Below are 10,056 nucleotides of genomic sequence, written 5' to 3' on the forward strand. Positions count from 1 at the left end.
AGGGAAGGAGGAATGTGGAGAGCGCAGGTGATTTTTCGGGCAGTGAAATTATTCTATAGAATACTGTAATGGTGGATACATGTCGTTCATCACATATTTGTGCCACACAGAGCGAGCCTTAATGTAAACTGTGGATTTACGGCTTAATATTGGCTCACTAATTGCATCAAATGTATCACACCAACGCATGATGTTAATAATAGGGGAAATTGTGTGTGTGTGTGTGTGTTGGGGGCGAGAGGGTATATGGGAATTCTCTGTACTTTCCCCTTAATTTTTCTAAAACTACTCTAAACCTAAAACCTAGAACTACTTTAAAAAATAAAGCCTATTGGGGTGCCTAGGTGGCTCAGTGGTTAAGCATCTGCCTTCGGCTCAGGTCATGATCCCAGGGTCCTGGGATCGAGCCCCACATCGGGCTCCCTGCTCCACGGGAAGCCTGCTTCTCCCTCTCCCTCTGTCTGCCCCTCCCCCTGCTTGTGCTTGTGCTCTCTCTCTCTCTGTCATATAAATAAATAAATAAAATCTTAAAAAAAATAAAGCCTATTAATTTAAAAAAGTCAGATCGTGTCATTTTCCTGTTTAAAACTCCCCAGCTGCTTTTATCCCATTTTGAAAAAACAATAAATTATAAAAATAATAAACCCTCTCCCTCCAGCTGAGGAAGCTTCCATGATGTGGTCCGGTCTCCCTTCACCGACTCCAGCTACAGCGGGTCCCATCTGTCCCCCAAACACGCCCAGCTTGTTCCCACACCAGGGCCTCTGTCTGGATGCTCTTCCCCTGATGTTCAGGTGGCTGGTTTCCTCTTAGGATTCCGGTCTTAGTTCATAGGTCAACTCCTTACAGAGGTCTTGCCTGATCACCCAGCAAAGCAGTCACCCTGTCACTGGGCGCCATGTAACCCGAGTCACTGGCTGATATTCTTCCTGCGTGTGCATTTGTTTCTTTCTTTAGTGCCTGGATCCCCACTAGGATGTCGTTGCCATGGGAACAGGGGGCTTTTCTACCTTCTTCATTGCTTTATTCCCAGCTCCTAGAACAGCGCCTGGCCTATCAAAGGTGCTCAATAGATACTTGTTGAATGAATGAATATGTGAGTCAATGAATGAATTTATTGAAACTCACGCAGGGCTGGGCCTGAGCTGGCTCCTGGATCCTGCAGAAGCCAGGTTTGTGACCCCTGGAGGCTCACAGTCTAATCCACAAAGATTTATACCGAACAAAATATGGAGTGGCTGGCCTGGCCTCGGAGTCAGATAGTCTGGGTTCAAGTCCTGGCTCTGGTCCATAATAGCTGTGGTCTATAAACCACTCAGAAACGTTCCTAGAGCATATGATATACTTAACAAATGCTAGTCATTGCCATTATCACGAAGCCCATATAAAGACACACGAAACATCACACTGCTAACACCAGAGTTCAGGGACTGTAGGAAATCACTCCATTCCTTGTTTCTGGATTGGGAGTGAGCATAAGTGAGCATGAGAAGGGGCAGGTTTTGAGGGGAATGTTCATGCTCCCAGCAGCTCCACGGGATGAATGCTATTAGGGCAGGTGACAGGGCCGAGGTTCAGGGTGGTGTAACACGGCCGGCAGGTGGCAGAACCAGGAATGCCACCATCCCCCACCCCCCACTGTCCCGGCTCTGGAGGCCCCGGGCCCAGCCCCGAGCCTGTGGGCTTATATGGGTGGCAGCAAAACCAGAGTGGGCAGGTGCTGGGCTGTGGGTGGAGATGGACCTTCACATCCCAGCCAGGGCGGGACCTGGGGCAAGGCTCCATCCTGGAAACATGGGCCCACGGTAGATTCTGCCTCGCAGAGAACACGTGGCAACTCTAAGGACAGCGCTTGGTAACAGTGTGGAGTTGTTGTGAGGCTGGTTCATCGGGTATATGATAGCCGGTTCCCAAATTCCGTGACAGAGGGCCAGAGCCGGGGTCCTGCAAGGCAGCACCCTGGGAGGGCATTCAGGGCTGAGGGGAAGGGCAGCAATCATTGTGCTGACGCCTGAGGTAAGGGAGGCCCAGAGAAGGGCTGTGAGCTGGCCTGGCCACCCGCAGGTTGGTGGCACATAGCTCCCGTGTGGGTCCTGGGAGAGGCCGTAGTGCTGGAGGCCTCAGCCACACCCCAGGGATTCCCGCCCCAGCTCAGGCTCCCCCTTGTGCTCCCTGGCTCACTAGGTGTGGGCAGAGGGTTCGATGACCTCTCTGAGACTCAGTTCCCTCAATTTCAAAGTAGGGCAAATAGCACGTAGCTTCGCAGAGTTGGAAAGATTAGATGCACATGTATGTGGCAAGCGTGAGCACAGTGGCTGGAATGTGGTGAGTGGACAAGGAATGTTCGTTTCCCTCTTTCCTTAGATCCATTCCCCACGCGAGCATCAGAGACAGCCTCCCACCCCTCAGCCATGGTTGGAGGACAGCCCTGATACACAATCTTCCACTCTTCTCATGGCCTCTCATTTAGGGTCAAAACTCCCCAGCTTGGCATCTGGGATACCCCAGGCTATTCTACCTGTCCCCTTTTCTGCCATCTCTTTATTTTATTTTTTTTTAATTTTATTTTAATTCAATTAATTAACATACAGTGTATTATTAGTTTCAGAGGTAGAGGTCAGTGATTCATCGGTTGCATAGAACACCCAGTGCCCATCCCATCACGTGCCCTCTTTAATGCCCATCCCCCAGTTACCCCATCCCCCCACCCACCTCTGCCATCTCTTTATAACTAATGTCGTGTCAAGTTCATAAGCGAGTCTACAGCCATTTTCAGAGCTGTTGCACGTGCATCCCTGTCTTGCAGACCCGATTCACTTTAATATATTAAGGGTTCTGAGAAAGCTTTCAGGAAAAAAATCTGTTTAACCTTGTTCAATCCAGAATTTTCCAAGTGAGTTTGACTGTGAAACCCTATTAATATCTCACAGAACATGCTTGTATTTCCTGAACACCCTTTGCGATTTCCTGCCTGCATGCTCTGCGTAGGTGGGTCTCTCTTCCCACAAAGGCTTCCTCCCCAGCACACAGTTACTAATCCTTGGAGGCCCAGATTGGAGACCTCTCCTTGGTCTGGTAGGGTAAGCCCCTTCTTGGGGCGCCCGTAGCTCTGTGCACAGGCCCCATCCCTTGCCCTCCCACCCCAGCACGTGGGTGCCCCTACCAGGCTGCTCGCTCCCACCCCCAACTCCCCAGTGTCTGCCTGCCTGCTCCCCCTTCCCCTGCCCACCAGCCTGCTTGCATCCTGTTATCTGTCCTCTATTCTCTGAGGAACTCAAAAACATCTCCTCTAAGAACTTCTTCTACATGCTCCTGTCGAGAAAAATCTCTCTTTTCCTTATGCTTTTAGAGCTAAAGCTCAGCGAGGGTGGGATCCATATTTTTAATTTCTCCACAGTGTTTTGCACTTAGTAGGTGCTCGGCGAATGCATGTTTATTCATAAATTTGGCCAATATTTACGAAACTTCTATTACGTGTCCCATGCTGAGTGCTGGGGATATAATGGGCAACAAAGCAGACGTGGAAGGCAGCAAGGGAAGTGGGAAAAAGCAGACAGCTTGGGTTTAAATCCTGATTCCACCATTTACTAATGGTGCATCTCTGAGCCGGTTTCATTCCTAAACCCGGGAAAGATATAGATCTATGTTAAGGGGTTGCTGTGAGGATTAAATGAGATGATAAATGCAAAATAGTTAGAATATCACCCAGCATAGAGTAAGGCCTGTATATATGTTAGCTATTGTTATCGTAATACATGTTTTTTGCCTCACAGAGCTTGCTGAATATAGGGAAGACAGACATTGAAAAACGAATTGTACAAATAACTGTTTTTGAGATTTATTGAGAAAGAAAAGAACAGTGCACAATGGGGGTATAAAACAGACAGCCCGGACTTGCCCAGAGGGTCAGGGAAGGCTTCCAGAGGACATCACATTTAAGCCAAGACTGGGGATGGGCAGGAGATGTCGGGCCAAGTGGGAACTGGTGGGCGTTCCATGCAGAGGGAACAGCATGTGCAGAGACGCAGAGTCAGGAGGAAGCTTAGCATTCTGGTGGGACTCCGAGAAGACCAGGGAAATGGAAGCGCGGAGAGCAGGGGGCAGAGATAGAGATGAGTTTGCGCAGTTGGGGGGTGGGTCACGTCTGGCCCTGGGGCTCCATCCCAGGAGCTTTGGGAAATCTTTGGAGGCTTTGATTAGGGCGGTGATGCACTGGCATCTCAACAGACCATTCCAGAGTGTGGTGGAGGACCCCAGCGGGACACTTGTCTCTGGCACTTAGACTGGGGTGCAGGCTGTGGGGAAGGAGAGGTGCATGCGTCAGGGAGCGGCTCAGAGATCAAAGAGTGGACAGGAAGGGGCGCCTAAGTGGGAGCAAGGGGAGGAGACAAGGGGCAGAGATGCCTCTAGCTTCGCGGTCTGACCAACCGGGGAACAGAAGACCAACCTGCTCACACGCAGATGGACGTGATGAGCCCAGACTGAGTTTGATGGTGCAAAGGGGTTAGCAGTTTAAGGGGAGTAAAATTAATACATTATGCCAAATCAAAGAATATAAATGCAGGTAATTATTGGTTGAACAGAGACTTTGGGTTGAGGGGAACTTTTTTTTTTTTTTTTTTATGGAAAAGAGGCTGCAGATGGAGATGTTTGAGTACAGAGATGTGCATGGGGAGGGGTTTAGACGAAAGCAGGCTCCCAGCGGGTGGGGGCTTTGACCAACCCTGGAAGTGAGTGAAGTATCTAGACAGAAGCCACAGGGCAGACACGCTCTGGCGTCACTTAGGAGATTCACTCACTCACTCAATCATTCAACAAATATTTACTTGTTTATTTATTTACCGATGTTCTAGAGATTAGGGGTATAATGAATCTAAAAATCCCTTAGCTTCTGTCGGGGGGTGGGGGGGAAACAGAAAACAAACATCAGCATATAAGTAATCTCAGGTCAACAGCTATAAAGACAAGGGAGGATCGCAGATTGGAAAGAGACAAGGAAAGCTCTCTGAGTTGAGTGGAGATGCATTTGAGTCTGTCTGAGGGAGAGGCAGTTGAGTGTCAATAAAACCATTGAGAAATCACAGATTTCTGATTTGAAAATATATGGAAGGCTACCTTCATATTTTTTGTCATCTTTAAATGTATATTATTAAGTAACTGACATAAATATTTAAAATGTATGAAATTAAAGCCATAAAGATGAACCACGAAATCAATGAAGAAAACTGTAACCAAAAAATGTCCTTGGGTGCCTGGGTGGCTCAGTTGGTTAAGCGTCTGCCTTGGGCTCAGGTCATGATCCTGGGGTCCTGAGATTGAGCCCAGCTCAGGGGGGAGTCTGCTTCTCCCTCCCTCTCTGCCCCTCCCCCCCCAAATGAATAAATAAAATCTTTAAAAAAAATTTAAAAAAATTTTCCAGTCATTCCAAAAGCAGTACCTCCCTAGGAAGGGTGGGTAAATGTGAAAAGCAGGTGCGCAGAGGCTCATGGAGTCTTTCATGATCCACTTCATACAAAGGAGTGGATCACGTGGACGCATTAGAAAAAATACTGACATTTTTTTGTGGACTCGACACAAATTACTAAACTGACTAGGAGAACGTAAAAGGTATAATGCACCCCGATAAGAGGACGTGGATGACAAACTGACTGATGAGTTTCATCAATTAATGGAAGATTTAGGATTAGTCATTGCACAAGAAGACGTAAGGGGTTCTGAAAGAAACCTGACAGAGGTTTTCCTGAGTTTGAGAACAATCCTGAAAATGTACACAATGTGACTAATAGCAAGTTGTGAAATGGGAAGAAAGTTTTCTGAATTATCAATAGATTTTTTTCCATGCTGGAAAAGAAACCATGCTGGAGGGAAAGCTGAATTGTCCCTTTCTTCTCTGTATAGAAACACAAACTTACAAAATTGTTGTCCTGAGCCTGAAGAGGCAACCAAAGAAAATGTGGCCCCAGAAGTAGAAAACCAGAAAGGGATGTCAGATGGGCAATTAAAAAAAATGTTATGTACTTTTCTGGATTCTGTGACTTTTGAGCTATTTGTCAGTTGCTAAAATCTTATAATCTGTTGTGGTTTATTCTCTCATCACAAATAAATCTTCTTGCACCTAAAGTCATTAGCTATGGTTGTGATACTGTTAATAGTACCCCCAAACTCAGTGGCTTACAACAGTAATTATTTATTTGCATAGTTCTGCAGATCCGTTGGGGCCCCCAACCTTTAGGCTAGAGCAGCTGGGAGTCAGATGATCTGAGACAGGCTCAGGGGGATGGCTCTGCTCCAAGGGTCTCCTATTCCACCTGGGACTAGTGTGCTAATCAGGGAATATCCTTTTTTTTTTTTTTTTAGAGATTTTATTTATTTCAGAGAGAGAGAAAAAGAGAGTGAGAGAAAGAGCATGAGCTGGGGAAGGGGTAGAGGGAGAAGCAGACTCCCTGCTGAGCGGGGAGCCCGAACCCTGGACCCAGGGATCATGACCTGAGCCAAAGGTAGATGCTTAACCAGCTGAGCCACCCAGGTGCCCCAGGGAATGTCCTTGTGATGGCAAGCAAGGCAGCAAGCCCCAGCCTCAGAAATGGCATACTGTCATTTCCACTCCATTGGTTAAAACAAGTCATGTGACCAAGCCCAACATCAAGAACCCTGGAAATACACTCTGCTCTTTAGTGACCAGACCTGCAAGGTCTCATGGCAGAAATGTATACACAAGGAGGGGTGAAGAATTGGGCCCAATCACGCAATCCCCTGTTCAGACCTAATTTTACACCTCTAATTTCATAATCTTTACCTTAAAGAGCTCCTCTCCCCAAATTGTGTAGAGCTCAGGCTTCCCCACTATCTGGATCTATCCCCAGTGGCTGAGTTCTCTGGATGGTGTCCAGGGTAGCTTCAGGGCGGGGGCTCTAACAAGGAACATTCTGCAGATGAGAGCCTCATTAGTAGTTTGAAATACTTGATACTGCAAAGTCCTGTTGAATTCAAAGCCCATTTACACCATTTCAAACCATTTTGTTCATCAATGACAGAAAAGGAAGGGCTGTTAAATCCTTTAAATAAAATTTCAGTTGTGGTTGCAAAAAAGTAGTGCTAGTAATTTGTAGAGGTAATTATTTGAAAGTTTTGATCGGGAATTTTGTGTAGTTGTTGCAAATACAAAATCTGATCTAAAAATTCATGTTCACAGAAGCAAGCTCAAATCTCTAAGTAAAAATTTTGAAAAAAATTGTGTGTGAAAGTGTTTACAAATTCAACATTTAGTGTCTTTGCTAACTGTTTTTCGAAGGGATCCTAGGAGTACAGAAATAAATGATCATAATCTTTGGTTTATGGTACACTGTTTTCAAAAATTTTTAAAATTTTATTTATTTATGTATTTATTTATTTTTAAAGATTTTATTTATTTATTTGAGAAAGAGAGAGAGGGAACAAGCAGGGGGGAGCGGTGGAGGGGGAAGCAGACCCCCCACTGAGCAGGGAGCCCGATGCGGGGCTCGATCCCAGGACCCTGAGATCATAACCTGAGCCGAAGGCAGACGCCTAACCGAGTGAGCCACCCAGGCGCCTCTGTGGTACACTCTTAATATTGGTCCATGTATATTACATGTGGTTTAGTTATTTATAATAACGTAACATGTTACCCAAAACCAAAGCTAGCACATTGGCTATCATCTACAAGTAACTTAAATTTCCCCATCCCATCCTTTGTCTGACCCAGTATCACATTTTGACTTTCATGGATCTGGATGTTTCTGCCTTTGTGCACATCTTCTTACACACACACACACACACACACACACACGCAAATACTTATGTTTATAATATATTGCATTGATATAAAGAACATATTAATATTATACTTTAAAACATTTCCTTTGACCTCTGCTTCTGATTTAAAAGAAATTAAAACATTCTGATGGGCCCTACAAATACTATGGACCTAAGGCACTGAGTCTGCTCTGCTGGGATAAGCTAGCTCTACCCCCCACAGTGAGGGACCAATCTCCCTGGATCCTGTGCTCATCAATCCCATTTTCCTTTTTTTATATAATTGATTGCACCTGTATGTATTCCTTTAAAGAATCCTTTTAATGTTAGTCATTTTTAACTTTATGAAAGGATATCATCTTCTATGTAATCCTTGGAGATTTACTTTTCCTGCTTAGTGTTAGATTGGTAAAATTAATTGATATTTGAGGCATGTCCCTGGAGCTGATTCACTTTGCCTGCTGCCTATTGTAGACCACGTGTGAGCATATCACAGTCTATTCATCACTCTCCCGTTGATGGGCATTTGAAATGGACATTTTTCATCATTTCCTGCAGGAACAAATAACTCCAATATTTCAATGGCTTCTAGCACCCAGTTATTTCTAGTCCTCATTCTGGGAGGCTGAGGGTCGGCTGCAGCTCTGCTGGGAAAGAATCTGCCAACAGGGAGACTTGGCAAGGGTGAAAAGGAATGAACAATTATGAATAAGGAATGCAATGGATCCCAGCTGGTTTCCAGCTTTTACTACATGGGCAGCCCTGCTATTACAGGGGTAACGGCGCAGCTGCCGGGTCAGAAGCTACGTGGATGCTCGGCTTCAGAAGATAATGCCAGACTTTCCCCGGAGTGGTTTCGCCCATATACATGCCTGCCAATGATGTACCAAAGATCCTAGGGATCCACACCCTTTCTGACACTTGGTATTATCAGACTCTTTTTTTTTTTTTTAAGAATTTATTTATTTATTTGACAGAGAGATAGACAGAAAAGCACAAGCAGAGGGAATGGCAGAGGGAGAGGGAGAAGCAGGCTCTGCACTGAGCAGGGAGCCTGATGTGGGACTTGATCCCAGGACCCTGCGATCATGACCTGAGCTGAAGGCAGACGCTTAACCATCTGAGCCACGCAGGCGCCCTGTCAGACTATTTTTTTTTAAAGATTTATTTTTATTTATTTGAGAGAGAGAGAGCGAGAGAGCATGAGTAGGGGGAGGGGGAGAGGGACAAGCTGACTCCCTGCTGAGCAAGGAGCCCGATGCGGGACTCGATCCCAGGACCCCGGGGATCATGACCTGAGCCGAAGACAGACGCTTAATCAACTGAGCCACCCAGGTGCCCTTGGTATTATTGGACTCTTAACTATTGCAAACTGAATGGATGTAGAATGGTGTTTTGCTGAGGCTTCGATTTGCATTTTCCTGATCACTAACAACATTTGTCCCTTCATACTGACAGTCTCTCTGTGTTTCTTCCTCTCTGAAATATTGTGCTCAGAGTCTTTTTCTGTTTTTCTGCTTTGTTGTTGTTTTTGTTCTTACTGATTTGTAGTTCTTTATATATTCTTCATATTATTCCCTTGTTGCTTCTGTGTATTGAGATTTTCTCCTCCTGCCTCATCATTTGTTTTTCCACTTCCTGTAAGGTGGCTTTTGTTGAACACAAATTCTTCATTTTAATACAGTCAAGTTTATCACTCTCTTATTTTGTGGTAAATGTGTTTGGGGCCTTATTTAAGAAATCTTTCTCTACCCCAAACTCTAGAAGATATTTACGTCTATTTCCTACTAGGAGTTTTAAAGTCTTCTTTGTGAAATGCAAGCCCCTAATCCATGGAGAGCTGACCTTTTTCTATGCGTGAAGTCATTTTTTCCCAGCTCTGTTTATTGTGCCCTCTTCCTTTTGTTCACCGTGGACCAGACCGAAGTCCACACACCGAAGTCCCGTACTTGTGCAGGTCTGGTTCTGCTTCTCTCTGTTCCTTCTTACCGGCCCATCTGTCCCGATGGCTTTCAGAGTCCAGCTTCATAGTAAGTCCTGACTTCCGGTGGGGCCAGTCCCTCCTCCCTGCCCTCCTTAGAAGTGCCCGTGGCACCGCAGGGCACCCTGAGCCAGGGTGGGAGGGGAGTTGGACAATCTCCTCAAACAGAAAGGGTGAGGGCTTCAGAATCGAATCCCTTTGCGTCCCAATTCTGCTCCTTCTAAATGAGTGGCTTCAGGCACCTCAGTTTCCCTTTTGAGCCTTGGGTTTCTGGGCATAAACTGAGTGTAAGGATGCTACCC

This window comes from Leptonychotes weddellii, chromosome 4, assembly GCF_054177405.1.
Source record: "Leptonychotes weddellii isolate Sample4059 chromosome 4, ASM5417740v2, whole genome shotgun sequence".
NCBI classification, from domain to species: Eukaryota; Metazoa; Chordata; class Mammalia; order Carnivora; family Phocidae; genus Leptonychotes; species Leptonychotes weddellii.